The sequence below is a fragment of the Neolamprologus brichardi genome, chromosome 7, assembly GCF_056152115.1.
Source record: "Neolamprologus brichardi isolate AB-2024 chromosome 7, ASM5615211v1, whole genome shotgun sequence".
Taxonomy (NCBI): Eukaryota; Metazoa; Chordata; class Actinopteri; order Cichliformes; family Cichlidae; genus Neolamprologus; species Neolamprologus brichardi.
This window is the reverse complement of record NC_142110.1, coordinates 8,900,133-8,916,747: the sequence shown is the minus strand read 5'-3', so window position 1 is coordinate 8,916,747 and position 16,615 is coordinate 8,900,133. Positions and strand designations below refer to the sequence as shown.

The 16,615-nt window shown below is 40.0% G+C and overlaps 1 pseudogene; it reads right to left on the bottom strand.

Moving 5' to 3' along the window:
• Positions 1 to 10,977: 10,977 nt before the first annotated feature.
• On the bottom strand, positions 10,978 to 16,396 carry LOC148101961 (uncharacterized; annotated as a pseudogene).
• Positions 16,397 to 16,615: the final 219 nt, after the last annotated feature.

Below are 16,615 nucleotides of genomic sequence, written 5' to 3'. Positions count from 1 at the left end.
GCTCCTCGGGTTCAGGAGCACTACTGCTCTGTTGCCTTGCATCTTGCTTTTTCTAGTTGCAGTAGGTTGTCTCAATTGTTCCAACAAGGTTTGTACTTAGACAAGCCTAACATGTTTCATCATGAAAAAATGTGAACTTTATTGCCATTTCCCCCCAAAAAATGTAGTAATAATATGTAATCTGACTGGTATTCAAAGGGTATAATTTCTGAATTTGAATTATATATTGGTTTTCATGACTAGCACCGTTGCAAATTTAAAAAATCAAGTCAATGAAAGTAGGAAAATGATTTAATATATACTAATTTGATAGCATTTTGTGTACGTAAACAGGAGGTGGCCATTTTGGCCATGAACAAGCTGAGAGGGAGTTTATTTGTTTTTCTGTCACTGCACAAAAACAAAGATGCATAAAATTCATTGATACTGTTAATTATTGCTAATGTAGACCGCTCATAGTTGTCCAGGATTGTCATGTAACCTGCGAGCCCACAAATCCTATTTATTACAGTGATGACTGCAAACTCTGAATGTTTAAGCTGAACAGAGATTGTGTAGTCTATCCCAGGTGTCATGTGATTTACACATAAACTCCACAGCTCATTGAGAATAGCTGACAGCTCCTGCTTTACAGCTGGTCGGTTATAGAAAGTGTCAGACAGAGGCTATGCAAACATCTGACGCATGCACACACAAATAGAGGAAACATCAGCAGAGTTTGGTTTATACCACTGTACCTTGATCCATTCAGTCCACTGAGGAACACTGCAAGGAGCAGAAATCCACAGAACAACCTGCATATAACAGATGTAAAAACATTTTCTATACATGGGAAAAGCAGCAATGTTCTGACCTGTATTCAGCTGCTCGTGCATCAAATTCAAATTTTATTTGTCACACACACAACCATACACAGTATGACATGAGGTGAAATGCTTGTAGCTGCGCAATGCCCGACCATTAAATGACAGTCGTTTTACAGTATTTACAATTTACAGGCTATTACAAAATTTACAGATTTAACTTAGAAATTTACAGTAAAAATGTGCAAATAGCAGAAAGAGATTAAAAATTATAGGAAGTGTGCATGAAGAAAAACCAGAGTGCGTGTGGTAATGTGATGTGTGTGAGAGTCCAGTCTTATAGTGATGTGATGTGTGTGGGAGAGTCCAGCCCTACACCTGGTTCAGGGCCCAAATAGCCTGGGGGAAGAAGCTCCTCCTCATTCTCTCTGTTTTGGCCTTAGGGAGCGGAAGCGCTTCCCAGACCTCAACAGTGAGAAGAGTCCATTGTTGGGATGGGAGAGGTCCATCATAATCTTCCTAGCTTTGGCCTTGCACCGCTTGGTGTAGATCAGGGGTGTCAAACTCAAATACACAGTGGGCCAAAATTCAAAACTGGAACAAAGTCGCGGGCTAACGTTAATATTTATTGAAATATATTTATTCCTCCAGATATAAGAATGAATCTTTTCTTATGGACTCAAAGACGTTTTGCTGAAAAACTGAATATGGAACAAGCAAAGCTTAATACTAAACAATATATACATTAGCTGTATAATACCAGTAGGCCAGCTCTGATAGTAAATTGGTATGGCTTCGCGGGCCAAATGTAATTAGGCTGCGGGCCAAATTTGGCCCGCGGGCCAGAGTTTGACACCTATGGTGTAGATGGACAGCAGGTCAGGGAGCTCTGATTGAATGATGCATTCGGCCGAGCGCACCACTTTTTGCAGGTCTCGTCTGTCCTGCTTGGTGCTGTTCCCAAACCAGGTGCAGATGTTTCCCTTCAGGACGCTCTCGATGGTGCAGGAGTAAAAGTTCTTGAGCACCCTCAGTGGCAGATGGAAGTCTCTAAATCTTCTGAGGAAGAAGAGATGTTGACGGGCTTTCTTAACCAGGGTGTTGATGTGACAGGACCATGACAGGTCCTGAGTGATGTGGACACCCAGGTATTGGAAACTGTCCACTCTCTCCACTGGCGTGCCACTGATGATGAGGGGCTTGTAATTCCTCGCCTGCTTTGTAGTGAAGTCCACGTTCAGCTCCTTAGTCTTGCTGACATTTAGGAGGAGGTTATTCTCCTGGCACCAGGTCTCCAGGTTCCTAATCTCCTCCAGGTAGGCCGTCTCAATGTTGTCGGAGATCAGGCCCACAACAACAGTTTCGTCAGCAAACTTGACAATGGAGGTGGTGTCTGATGTGGCTACACAGTCATAAGTGTACAGTGAGTACAGCAGGGGGCTTAAAATACATCCCTGAGGCACTCCAGTGCTGAGTGAGATGGAGATTTGTTTTCCCACCCTCACTGATTGGGGTCTGTCTGTGAGGAAGTTGATGATCCACTGACACAGTGATGAGCTGAGTCCTAGATCCGTCAACTTGGTGAAAAGCTTAGAGGGAATCATTGTGTTGAACTGTAGTCCACGAACAGCATCCTAACATAATTCCCTCTGCCAGTGTCCAGGTGACTCAGGGATGTGTGGAGCAGGTGAGATATGGCATCGTCTGTGGAACGATTAGTCCGGTAAGCAAACTGAAGTGAGTCGATGGTGGCAGGAAGTGATGTGATCTCTCATCAGTCTTTCAAAACACTTCATTACAATTGAAGTCAGTGCTACTGGACGGTAGTCATTGTGGCAAGCGGGCTGTTGTTTCTTTGGAACAGGGAGAATGATGGACTGTTGGAACCACTGCTTGGGCCAGCGAAAGGTTGAAGATCTCAGTGAACACCGGTGCTAGCTGGTCAGCGCAGGCTCTCAGGACCCGGCCAGGGATTGCATCTGGTCCTGCTGCCTTCCTGGTGTTCACCCTCCTGAAGGTGTTCCTCACGGCATGCTCTGTGATGATGAATGTATCGTCTTCACTGGTGCACTCAGAGCGCGCCCAGCCGTTTGTTGTTTTCATTGTTTTCATTGCTGCAGCGTGGAAGCGAGCATAAAACCTGTTCAGCTCATCAGCCAGTGAAGCGTTGGAGTAAACAAACTAATTTTCAGTCAGTAAATAAAAATACAAACCTCGCAGACATGACAAATGAAAGTGTCCACTGTTTCAGCCTGGACTGCAGCAGAGTACTCACACACAGCCTGTCTGTCTAAAGGTCCCGCCTCCACCCAGAATCTTGCAGGGGCCTTTCTGAGCCTGAGACCCACTTTTAACCACCAGATGGCGCCTCATTTCAGGGCACAACCTCTATCTATGGTTTTGCATGAACTTTTACTAAAGTGATACAGCGATGCAGCTTCAGGTGGTTTTAATTTTTATTTTTCATGCAAATTAGCTTATAAACCATCACATACTTGATACAATTTAATATCAGGTCCCATCCAGAGTCTCAGTGAAATGTTTCTCATGTATTGTTTCAGTGTAAAGGGGGATAAGAGAAGGGTAGACACTGTATTCATAGAGTAGATAAAGTAGGCTGTGCAAAAGTAAGGTGAAATGTAAATCTAGGGAAAGGCAGGGGTCTATGCCCTGAACACAAGGGAGCGTACTGAGCTTTCAAACAGCTGCTGTCAAACAGCAGAAAATGTTTTCTCAGAAATGAAAGCCTCTGTGCTTTAAAATTCACCAACATGCTAAAATTAAAAGTTAACGGCCTAGATTAAATGTCCTGTAGAGTGACCACGTGTGTGTGTGTGTGTGTGGGTGTGTGGAGGTTACAGATTTAAAGATGCTATGATTGTTGTTTGTCAGAGACCTGGAGAAACAGGATTATAAGCAAGTACAAGTAAATAGACAGCTCAGGTTGAGCGGTTTGGAGACAAAGTTAGAGAGGCAAAGTTGAGCTTGTTTGTACATGTGCAGAGGAAGGATTGTCAAAGGATGTTGAAGATGGAGCTGCCAGGCAGGAGTAAAAGAAGACAACCTCAGAGGAGGTTTGTGAATGAAGGAGGACAGAGGGTTGGTGTGATGTGGTGGGAGGATGCTAGAGATGGGGTGAGATGGAGGCAGATGAAAAATAGTAATTTGTTGGACAAAAGTCAGATTTATTGAAAGTTTCCTCTGACAAGGGAACTTTTGTACCATAATCATAATTCAGCTGACCCTATTAGTTTCTATAGCAAACCTTCTACAGCCCGGCAGGAAGTGCAGCTAGGAAACAGTGCACTGAAAGACAAACCACTAACAGCATAATAAAACAAAATGTTGCATTATGATCATTTTATCTCAAGTTTTTTTGCCTTGGTAATCACTGGAGATCAACTGAAAGTTAAATTTGATTGACCAGACAGCCTGTTTGTCTGCCCAAAGTTAACATGAGAGGGAGAAACAGCAACAAAATGCTTGTTTTATGACAGTAAATCAACCCCATCTTTAAAAATAAACATTTTACTACTACAAGTTTAAATTTAATTCCCCCCTCAAATTGTTTCTCTGTTCCCCTTTAAAAAACAGTTTCAGAATATTGTCAGGAAGCAGGTTATTTATTGCTTTATACATAATCTGTGCAGTGAGAAAATGAACCAGATCTGTGAATTTTTGGATTTTAAGAATAGTGAATTTGCATGATCTCTGTAACCAGATTTATGAATTATCCTTATGGCCCTTTTTTGTAATATAAAGATTGATGATAGTGAACATTTGTAATATATATATATATATATATATATATATATATATATATATATATATATATTTGTAATATGAGACTTCCAGTTTAATTTATCATCTATAATCACACAAACTTATGTTCAAGTACTTTTTCAATTTCCACACCATCTATATGAATCTGCACTTGTGCATTTCTAAGGAAATTCCCAAATAAGATTCATTTAGTTTTACTTAGATTTAGGGATAGTTTGTTCCTGTTAAACCATTTTTTAATTTTGCACATTTCTGAAGTAATTGTATCCAGCAGCTCCTTTAGATAGACACAGCTACTCCCCCTCCACTTTTGTTCCTTCTATTTACAAAATTCACATCATATCCCTCAGTCCAAAGTCCAGTCCTTTCTCAGCATTGATCCATGTTTCAGAAATTTCAATAATTCCAAATGGATTTGTCAACTCATTTAGATATTCCTTTATATTGTTGAAGTTGGCATACAGACTGCTGCTGTTAAAATGGATTATTGATCATTTGTTTTTCGTGTTGATGGTGTGTTTAAACTGTTCATCGGTGAAGTAGCAGCAGTTATTGCTGATGTTGTAGAAGAAATTATTTTCTGGGTCTATATCCTTTTCTAAGTCTAGAACATTATGGTCTGTGTATCGAAATGTTCTCAGTTCCAGATGATCATAAACAGAATTCCAAAGAGTTATATTGATATTGTTGTCAGATGCAGATGAAGTTCTTTTAGACTGTGTTGGAGTCAAATTGTTAAATGCTGTCATTGTGCTACTTAAATTTGTAAGTCTTAGTTCAAACTATAGGATCAAAGACATTCCTTTGTCTCTGACCACCTCTCCAGCCAATTTGTTGGTGGGGGAGGCTGACGTTTTTTTTATTATAGGCATTTATATATGTTTCTTGTGTGGTAAGCTTCCTGCTTTTATGATCCTTTTAGTGAGCAGGACACACACACACACACACACACACACACACACACATTCTTGCACATGCATACAGGTGCTTACACATGCACACACATAGTGCCTGATCTTTTAGAGCTATAGTGGGGTTTTACAATGGGAGGGGCTTGTGTGTACTGTAAACTGTGTTATGGAAATAAAAGGCTGCTTATTGAAGAAGTTGGGTTGGAGAGAGGTGAGGAGCGTTGAGCTCCAAGAGCCTGGTTCCGACCAGCCTTCCCTTGCAAGCAAGTAAAACCCGGTTCCGTTTTGTTTCCTTGCTTTCGTGAAAGAGAATAAGTTTCTAAATTAGCGGGGCCTGTGGAAGCGCAGACCTAACAGAGTGTGCCATGTGTTGTGCTGTGTGTCATGTCACATGTGTATTCATACCTCCAGTGTAAGTTGAACCTCAGTATTTGTCCAGCTCCTCCATATTTCTGATGACTAAACACTTTGGCTTGTTCTGGTGTTCCATTGAGTTTAATGAATACTTCAGTTGGTGGTCCATGTCATTTGAATTTTTCCCTGTTTCATCAACTAAATGAATTACTGTTGAACATCATGTTTGATCACAGTGAATATAAACCGCTAAGCCCACCAGCTAAATCCTGCAACCACACAGACCATACTGATGGATTACCACAGATTAAAAATGGCTTGAGCAAGAAAGATCAGAACTCAGCCTGAACCTCTTGTGAATGAGACAAACTGTATTTGACCTCCAGTGGGACAGATCACCTTAGAATTGTAGACATATTCTTGCTATATGACAGATTCCCCGACTCATCTTCAGCCTGTTTCCAGCATTTCCTTTGTCCTTTTCTGTTAGCTGCTACTTTAGCCAAGCAGCAGTATGAGTACAAATTACAACCTAAAAAAGCCAAAAAACTGTGACCTGTGAACTGTTCTCAATATTCTACCACGGTCCAAATTCTTCAGTCTATCCAACTCTTAAATCTTAATGTTGATTCAGATTCACACTACAACCTGGGTTTGCATCTTATCTGTATTTAATTTAATAACAGTACAGTACTTTGTTTTTTAGTAAGCATTGTTCTTAATGTAAATATGTAAAAATTGTGTGTGTTTCAGTTCTGTGTCTTGTGTACTGTTTGTTCGTATGTGTCTTTCTTGCTATTGTTACATCCAAATTTCCCCTTGTGGGACAATTCAAGGATTATTCTATTCTATGTCATTTGTTCTCAGCCTCTCCCAGTCAGAGCTTTTCTCCATGCCTGTCTTACTGCACATGATGTTATTAGCACAACCACTTTAAAGGTGATAATTTAGGACTTCATCAATAATACAGACAGCAATGTAGTTAAACATCTTACACTTCATTTTATTGGGAATGAACTTAACCTACATACACATTGTATTTATCACTGCTACTCATTACAATATTCATTTGTTAATATAAATAATTAAGTTTGCTCAAATGTAATTAATACTTTCATTTTTCTAAAAATACCTCAAAACACAATTGTATGGAAGTAATAAAACGCAAACAAATCAGTAAAATATGTATTTTACAAAATTGTGCTAGATAACATTCTGCAGTATTGCACAAACTCTTTCCAATGACAAGTAAAATAAACTATTTTGACCACTTTTTTCCATTTGACTGCATAAAAATGAACATTTACAACACATCTGCTATATCCTGAACATTTAACACATCTACACAGGCATTTGAAGAAGGAGCTTGAACTGTCACATGAACTGTTAATTTAGACTTCATCATTATGCAATGCATACCCTGCTGCATCTAAGCCCAAACCAGTAACCAGGCAGAAGTACAGAACAGTATCCCTGGTAAATGAAGAGGAATCAAATGGGGCTTGTGTTTGTGTGTATTTGTGTTTTAATACATGTTTGTTAAGCATCATTTTTAAGACCCAAAGGGTTACTTTGGATATTTAGAAGTCCGCTTTACCTCCAAATGATCAAAATTTAGATATCTATACATTTCCAAGAGATCATAGTCATGTTTCCATAGTCAAGCGACTAGTCTAAATTATGCGTGATGACACTGCACTATTTCACAGAACCAGACTTCTAAAGGTCCAAACTAATCCTTTAACATTATATAGAAACATATATGCACATTTACAAAAAACAACAAAAAGGAAAACAAAACAAATCAAGAACTCCAAGGATGTCATCTGACTTCCTGAGGAAGGCCAGTGGGCCGGAAAAAAAACAAACCCTGTTTTAAAAAAATAAATAAAAATGTATCCCATCCAAAGAGCACCTCTGAGCAGAAGTAGTGAATCCAACAAGCGCTCCTTTACAAACCCTTTTTTCCAAGTTACACATACAGAACATTCTGTTCTTACATCCCGTCATTGTAAGCATGAGTTCAATTTAAGGGCAATATCCCATATCCCCAAAATAAACTAAAAACACACAATCCTTTTGCACATTTTAGATAACATGGAAGGCAAACTCATGTTGTAAATATTATTTTATTGGGTGAGGAAATTGTGCAATATAATTTACTTAAGCTGGTAAAAAGATTGAGCATTAACCCTTTAAGACCTACCATAGAACCAAGTCCGCCAGAGCTTGTATTATATTTTTACATGCTGTAGTGCCATTTTTGGGAGCATTTCAAGTTGCTATACATCAATACAACCATTATAGCCCAGATTTTAATAATATGTCTGCATTAAGTGCATAGTAATTACATAAATTGCAAAAAAGTGCAATAAACTACAAAAAAAATTGAAAATCATTTGTTTTTTTAACATATATTTCTAGTTAGAGAAATTTAAGAGGCTTATCCCTCAAAACTGTAAATACAAAAAAGTTGCACAAAATAGTTTCCCACCACAGGAAATTTATTTTGAGTGTCTTCATAGTTTTATTTTTGAAATACACCAATTTTATATACTGCAGGAAAAACAAAAATAAATCTTATAATGCAAATTTGCAAAAAAGCAACATATGCATCAAAATAAACTATTTCCAGCAGAGCAATATGAGTCCTAAGCATCCCAGAAAGTCATAAAGTCAAACATAACTTTTAAAAACACAGTATAGGCTCATGAGGCCCTGATGGTAAAAAACTACATTTCCACGAAAATGACATCACTTCCGGTTTCGGGCAGGTCATGGCGGACTTCACGCTGACGTCTATTCTTACTAGGAAGTGTTACGAACAGCTGATCGGATCGGCAAAGCGTGTTTCTGGAATATTATGTTTTTGTTGCTGCAAGCGCTTTTTATGCAGTTTTTGCAAAGCTATATGTGGAAGGAAATGTTGACTGAGGACAAGCTGATGGCATAAGATGTAAGTACAACTCCTCTGGTTTCATATGAAAAAAATTTTTTTGCGCTAGCTCACGTGGTTGCAGTTCTACAGGGATTTAAAAATAGTTGCGCAAAGCAGAACAAAAGGGTTAAACTGGCTGGTGTCTTTTGGGTAAGAGGGTCTAAGAGGGGAGAGATGATATAGAAACATGACGTCGTTGGCCTCTTTAATAAGGAACTGACCTGCCTAATGTAGAACAAAACACATGTAGATTTTAAGGATTACTGTAACTTCAATGGCTTCAAATAAACCTTTGTTTTACAGATTCATTTATGTCATGTCACATTTTTTCATACTGCTTAACTTAGTACAAGTTAAGCTTTGGGGTTGTGGAAGATATCCTTCACAAAACTAAAGTGTAAAGTATATCAACACACACACACACACACACACACACACACACACACACACACACACACACACACACTGAGGGGGAGAGGGAGTCACCTTTATCAGTCAGCAAGTCTGGTGAACCATGTGAAGGAAAAGCTGGAATGCCTTTAAGGACTAAAAAGCACTGACATTACAGCCTCTGACAGAGAAATTCATAAATAAAACATCCTCACCTTCGTAAACACAGTTTCACAGCGAGCTGCTTTTGCAAACCTGGAACCTTTGAGAAAGGGAATACTTTTTCTTTCAACACTGCATCAAGCTTTTAAACAAATGTCCCAGGAAACATGAATTAATTCATGTTTCCTGGGACATGAATTAATCAAGATTTTCTAAACATTTCCTGAGATTTGGTTTCCCTCGGTTATGAACAATTTTGAAATTCTGCTTTTTGACTTTTTCTTCCACCCTAAATATCTGTTGTGTTAGACTTTCTGCCGTCTTTGCTTGATAGTCAAGATTTTGTAAACATTTTTTGAGATTTGTGTTCTCTGTCTTTAACTTGTTTCTCTCAGGAAACATGAATTATTCATGTTTCCTGGGAATTAATTCAGACATGAATTCATTCACTGTCTGACAGAGAGATTTGAGAGGAATCACTGAGATTGTATGAGTCGGTGGCGAGAGAAATATCTGAGCCTATGGAACTTCAAGAGAAAATTTAAGATTTCCAGCTGGAGTTGAGCACCGTTAACCTCAAGAAGAATTATTATAAAAATAATTTCCATCGCTCAAGAGATGAGCTTAAACAGATCCATTCAGTTTGTCATGAGAACAATTTAAACATTAAGGAAAGCGCTTAAAAGGGAGACAGTTTAGGACAGTGGTTCTTAACCTGGGTTCGATCGAACCCTAGCCGTTCGGTGAGTCGGTCTCAGGGGTTCGGCAGAGCCTCCACCGTGACATGCACGGCTCATTTTGTGCACCAATATCCCATATCTATGTCTTGAATTTGAAAAAAATCATATTTTATTTTTCACTAAAGAGGGGTTCAATGCGCATATGAAACTGGTGGGGTTCGGTACCTCCAACAAGGTTAAGAACCACTGGTTTAGGATGAAAGCTGGCTTGTAGATGGTGTCAAAAGCTCTTTCCAATGAGTTTGGCTGTATTGTCGATCTAAGATGAGTCGCGCCCCTGAGCATCATCATAACCAATCACTAATCAGATGTTGAGTTGAAGCTTTCAAGCTTTGAGTGCATTTGTTAAAAATATGCTCCTCATTATTACCTGTCAGGCTTCGCTAGTAGATGTGCATGAGAAGATGGATGAGAAAATTTGACGAAAAGATGGAAGAGTTTAAAAGAATGACTCAAAAGTCAGATGACATCAAAGATCTGATCGTGGCAGAGAACGAGAATTTGCGCGCAGAGGTTAAAACCATTCAGAGGATGCACCGTGACTTTCAGGAAAAGGCAGGATCTCTCCTTGAGCAGAACAGCAGCATTGCTGCTCAGTTGTCTAGGAATAATGGAATAGGACTCCGGTTCCATTTTGTGGGTTTTCTCTCTGAACTGGGGCCATGATTAAGTAGGCGTTTGACACCATGACGCCATAAACCACTAGTCGGAACCCCTTCAGGAGGCTGTTCTGAGACAGGAGAATCAAGCTCCTCAGGTTCAGGAGCAAGATTCTCCTGTGTCGGGACCACATCAGGAGATGGTTCTGAAATAGGAGAAACAAGCTCCTCAGGTTCAGGAGCAAGATTCTCCAGCTGCAGAGGTTCACCAGTGATCTTGTGAACAGCAGCTAATACTTATTCTTCCTCCTCCCTTCTCAGCTCATCCTTAAGATTTTCAGTGATCTCTCTTTTCATTTTTAGATGTTCATAAAGTTCATCTATGAGATCTTGTTTATGAACAATTTTGAAATTCTGCTTTTTGACTTTTTCTTCCAGCCAAAATATTTGTAGTGTCAGACTTCCTGTCGTCTTTGCTTGATACTCAAGATTTTGTAAACGTTTCTTGAGATTTGTGTTCTCTGTTTTCTTAATTTGTTTATCTCAACAGCAATGCTGCTGTTCTCTTTAAGGAGATATTCTTCTTTTTCTTGAAAGTCATGGTGCATCCTCTGAATTGTGCTTACCTGCTCCTGCATTTTAGCCTCCAGAGATTCCACCTGTGACTGATTTTCATCCAGTGCATGTCTCACCTGACGCTGAAGAGTACAAATTTTTCTTTTCAGCTCAACTGTGAGTTCTGTCTTGCGAACAATTTCCCTATATTGTTTTTCTATAATCTCTTCTTTTTTAAATTCTTTTATGGTGAGCTTCTCCCACTTGGTGCTCAAGTCTCTGTTCAACAGTCTCTAAAGTTTTCTCGAGTTTTGCATTCTCTTTCTTTTTTTCGTTTCTCTCACTTTCAATCTGAGACAACTCAGCAGCAATGCTGCTGTTACGCTCGAGGAGATATTCTTCTTTTTCCAGAAAGTCATAGTGCATCGTCTGAATGGTGTTAACCTGTTCCTGCATTTTAGCCTCCAGAGATTCCACCTGTGACTGTTTTTCATCCAGTGCCTGTCTCACCCTACACTGAAGAATACATATTTCTTTTTTCAGCTCAACTATCTGTTCTGTCTTGTGATCTATTTCTCTGTTCTGTTTTTCTATTATCTCTTCTTTTTTTGTTATTTTATGGTGAGCTTCTCCCACTTGGTGCTCAAGTCTCTCTCTCTCTTCCTTGAGATCTGCGTTCTCTTTCTTTTGTTCATTTCGCTCACTTTCAATTTGAGACAACTCAGCAGCAATGCTGCTGTTCTGCTCAAGCAGAGATGCTTCCTTTTCCTGAAATTCATGGCGCATCATCCGAAAGGTTCTAAGCTCTGCTTGCAAATTTTTATTCTCTGCAACAATTAGAGCTTCGATGTCATCTGACTGTTGAGTCACTTTTTCAAGCTCAACCATGCTTTCCCTAAAATGGAAATTCCTTTCATGCGCATCTGTACCATTCTGTTCACGCTCATTTTTAAAGCGATAGTAATTTTTTTTGTAATAATTCTTTTTGCGCTTTAGGGTGCTTAACTCCAACTGGAGTTCTTGTATTTTCATTTGAAGCTCCCTAGGCTCCGATATTTCTCTCTCCATCATCCCATACAGTCTTTGTGATTCCTCTCGAATCTCTCTGTCAGACTGTCAATTATTAAATGTTTCGTGTGACATTTCTTTAAACGTTTAATGCAAAGTGTCGACAAGAAAAAATGTTTGCTTAATTGTTTAAGTTTAAAAATAGTCCCTTTCTGAAAGGTTTCTGGTTTGCAAAACACAACTCGCTGTTTCTGAAAATGTTCCAAGTAAAACTGTGTTTGCGAAGGTGAAGAGGGGGTATTTAAGGACAAAGGACTTCCTAACTTTGACAACCCTGACTTCTTTAGTAAAATATTCAATCTTGTCTCACAATACAATGACCATAATATCATTGTCGGTGGTGATTTTAATTGTTATTTCGATCCATTGTTGGATAGATCCTCTGCGTCCCTGGCCCCAACCTTGAGAGCTGTTTCTGTACTCAATACTCTTACTAAATCTTTGGACTTGGTTGACATTTGGAGGCACCAGCATCCGTTAGAAAAGCAATACTCTTTCTTCTCCCCTGTCCATGGCAGTTTCAGTAGAATTGACTATTTTCTTATTGATTCCAGGCTTATTTCGAAAGTGGTTAGTTCCACTTATCACAGTATTTTAGTTTCGGACCATGCACCTCTCTCAACGGTATTTGACTTTAACCTATATACCCCCCAATACAATTGGAAATTTAACCCCTCTTTATATCTAAATGACTCTTTTACGGTTTACCTATCTACTAAAATCGCAGAATTTTTACAATTCAATGATAATGGTGCAGTTTCAGACTCGGTTTTGTGGGAGTCCTTTAAAGTCGTTATTAGAGGTCATATTATTGCTTATCAAGCTTCTCAGAAAAGGGACAAACTCAGGCTGCGTACTAATATTGAGGCAGAGCTGGCTGTGTTGGAGGAGAAGTATCGCGACACCGGGGCTGCTGACACACTTGGTACCATTCTCAAATTGAAATATGACTACAACCACATGTTGGGGGAGCAGGTCATGAATTGTATTCGTAGATTAAAACAGAAGCATTTTGAGCTTGGTGAAAAGGCTGACAAGGTGCTTTCCAGACAGCTGAAGGGCATTCAAGCTGATAGGGCGATACACAGAATTCTCTCTTCAACTGGCCAGTTGTTGTCTGATCACAAACAGATAAATGACAGATTTCGCAGTTTTTATTGTCAGTTATATACGTCTAGTACCACGGCCACAGTTACTGAAATCACTAATTTTCTTAATGCTTTAGACATCCCGACTCTTCCTGAGGCTGCACGGGGCTTACTCGATGCAGACTTTACGCTGGAGGAAATTAGAAAAGCAATCTGCTCCTTTCCTAACGGAAAGGCTTGTGGTCCGGACGGTTTTGGGATAGAGCTTTATAAGACACATATTGACGTTATCGCTCCCCTGCTACTTCGGATGGTAAATTGCGCAGTGTTAAACGGCTCATTCCCTCATTCTTTCTACGATGCCCATATATGTCTCCTCCTGAAAAAAGACAGAGACGAAACTAATGCTTCATCCTATCGTCCCCTAAGTCTTCTCAACTCAGACCAGAAAATAATTGCTAAAGTCCTAACCAACCGGTTAAATAAGCATATAGGCTCTTTAATTCATCCTGACCAATCGGGTTTTATCCCCAATAGATTCTCTTTTTCTAATACTAGATGTCTCTTAAATGCAATGTACTCAACGACACTGCCCAATTCTGCGGTGATTTCACTTGATGCCCAGCAGGCTTTTGACCAGGTGGAATGGAGTTATTTGTTTGCTACTCTTGAAAAATTTGGTTTTGGGTCGAATTTTTTGAATATGATTAAGTTGCTTTACGCTTGCCCTCGTTCCTCGGTCTTTACCAACCATGAGAGGTCGCTCCCGTTCCTCTTACACCGTGGGACAAGGCAGGGTTGTTGCCTCTCTCCAATGCTTTTTGCTTTAGCTCTTGAGCCGTTGGCCATTGCCATCAGAGCCAATTCCCATATCTCTGGTATAAATTGTGGCGCGTCAGAGTACACCATCGGTCTGTATGCGGATGATATCATATTGGCTCTTTCAGACTTAAAGATCTCCCTTCCTCCACTTCTTGAGCTGATTGACAGCTTTGGCCACCTATCAGGGTTCACCATAAATTGGAAGAAGTCTGTTCTTATGCCGCTGTCGTCTGGTCTGGGCCCTGATTTCCTGTCGAGTTTGCCCTTTAAGGTCTCCCAGGATTATTTTTCATACCTGGGTATTAACATCCCTAGGAACTCAAAACTCCTCTTCAGGCTTAATTATTTGGTTCTAACTGATGAGCTCAAGTGTATGATAGATAAATGGAAACATCTCCCACTTTCAATGATTGGCCGTATCAATATAATCAAAATGGTTGTGCTCCCTAAATTCACGTACCTATTCCAGAACGTTCCTATTTTTCTCAGGTCTTCCTTTTTCAAAGCGTTGGATGCCATTATCATGCCTTTTGTTTGGGCCTACAAGCCCCCTCGCATCTCGAGGTCTCACTTGCAAAAGCCCTCGGACGAGGGTGGTCTGGGCCTTCCAGTTTTCAGACATTATTACTGGGCCTGTAATGCCAGAGCCTGGGTCTTCTGGAATCTGCCTATAGTTGGTGAGGCTGTGGGATGCGGGTCCAGCCCTAAATGGCTCGAATTGGAGCTTAGCACTGCTATCGAGCACACTGGAGCATCCTTGCCAGCTATCTTATTCTCAAAATCGGTTATTAAAAGTACACGTGATGACTTTATTCTTTGCAACTCCATAAAAATATTGAATCAAATTAAGAGAATCTTGAACCTCCCGGTAGTGTCAGCTTTTGCCCCGATCTGCCACAATCCTAGCTTTCCGCCTAGTACGATGGATGCTGCTTTCAAACAATGGCCTGTCAAAGGATTGATTGCTATAAAGGATCTTTATATTGACAATCATTTTGCCTCTTTTGCTCAGCTTCAGACAAAGTACAATCTCCCTACAAGTCATTTTTTTCGGTATTTACAAATTAGGAATTATGTCAAGCAAGCATTCTCAAATTTAGATACCATCCCCATACAGCATGTCTTTTACAATATAATGAACGAACCTCCCACCTCAAAACACTTAATTTCTCGGTTTGTTAACCTTTTTTCTTCGGCACCCCCCTCTTGCCATATTAAAGAGGCTTGGACAAGGGACACTGGTTTGGTTATCACTGACGATTTATGGGCTGAAGTGTTAAGCCGGATAAAACTATGCTCTGTTAACGCCCGGCTTCAGTTAATTCAATTTAAGGTTGTCCATAGACTGCACTATTCCAAAACCAAATTGAACAAGATTTTTCCTAACGTTTCCCCCATATGTGATAAATGTAAACTTGTGGACGGTACTCTTGGCCATCTTTTTTGGTCCTGTTCTACGCTTACAGCCTTTTGGACTAGTATTTTTAGTTTCTATAGCACTGTTTACGATAGGCAACTGTATCCTGACTGTCTTATGGTGATCCTGGGCTGCTCCAGCGACTCCTTGGCACTTCCCTTTGCTGTTCAACAGGCCCTCATGTTTGGTATGGTGATTGCCAAACGTCTGATTCTGGGGGAGTGGAAATCTGCCTCCCCTCCCTGCTTCAAGAGGTGGCTCGAGGAGATGGTCTCCTGTTTATACCTGGAGGAAATTCGGTTCTCTACATCTGATTCCATGGAGAAGTTCAGGATGATATGGGGGCCCTTTATAGACCACATTAAGAAGGACAGTTCACGCCCTGGGTCCTGAACACGTTGTTTTGACTGCTTTCCCATGCCCATGACTGTTATTGCATAATTGTTATCGGCTCCTCCTGGCGCTCTTGTGAATTTGATTTTGTGGATTGGACTCACTGGATTGTGAGTTGTTTGACATGTATACCAGTTGCTTTTTTTTTTTCCCTCTCTCTGCTGTCTTAATAAGTGCTGGCCGTGTACCCTGTTGTGGGGTGTGTTCCTGTGTTTTGTTTTTGATTTTTTTTGATTTTTTATTTTTTTGTTGTTATTGTCATTATTGTCTGTGTTCTTCTGTCCCGCTGTTTGTGAATGTGTAAAAATTTTGAAACTTGTATAAATAAATACATTAAAAGGACAAAGGACTTGGCAAATGCTTTCGCTTTCATCCGTCTTGCGGCACAATACGAATGCCCACGGCCGTCCCTCTTAAAATAGGTTTAGGTGTTGCCGCAGTAGGCCTTAAAATACCTGCAGCTTACTGGGGCTTTTCAAAGCTTAACAGGGACTGCACAGGTGGAATCTGCTGTGATAAACAAGTTAAAAACAGAGAACACAAATCTCAAGAAACGTTTACAAAATCTTGAGTATCAAGCAAAGACAACAGG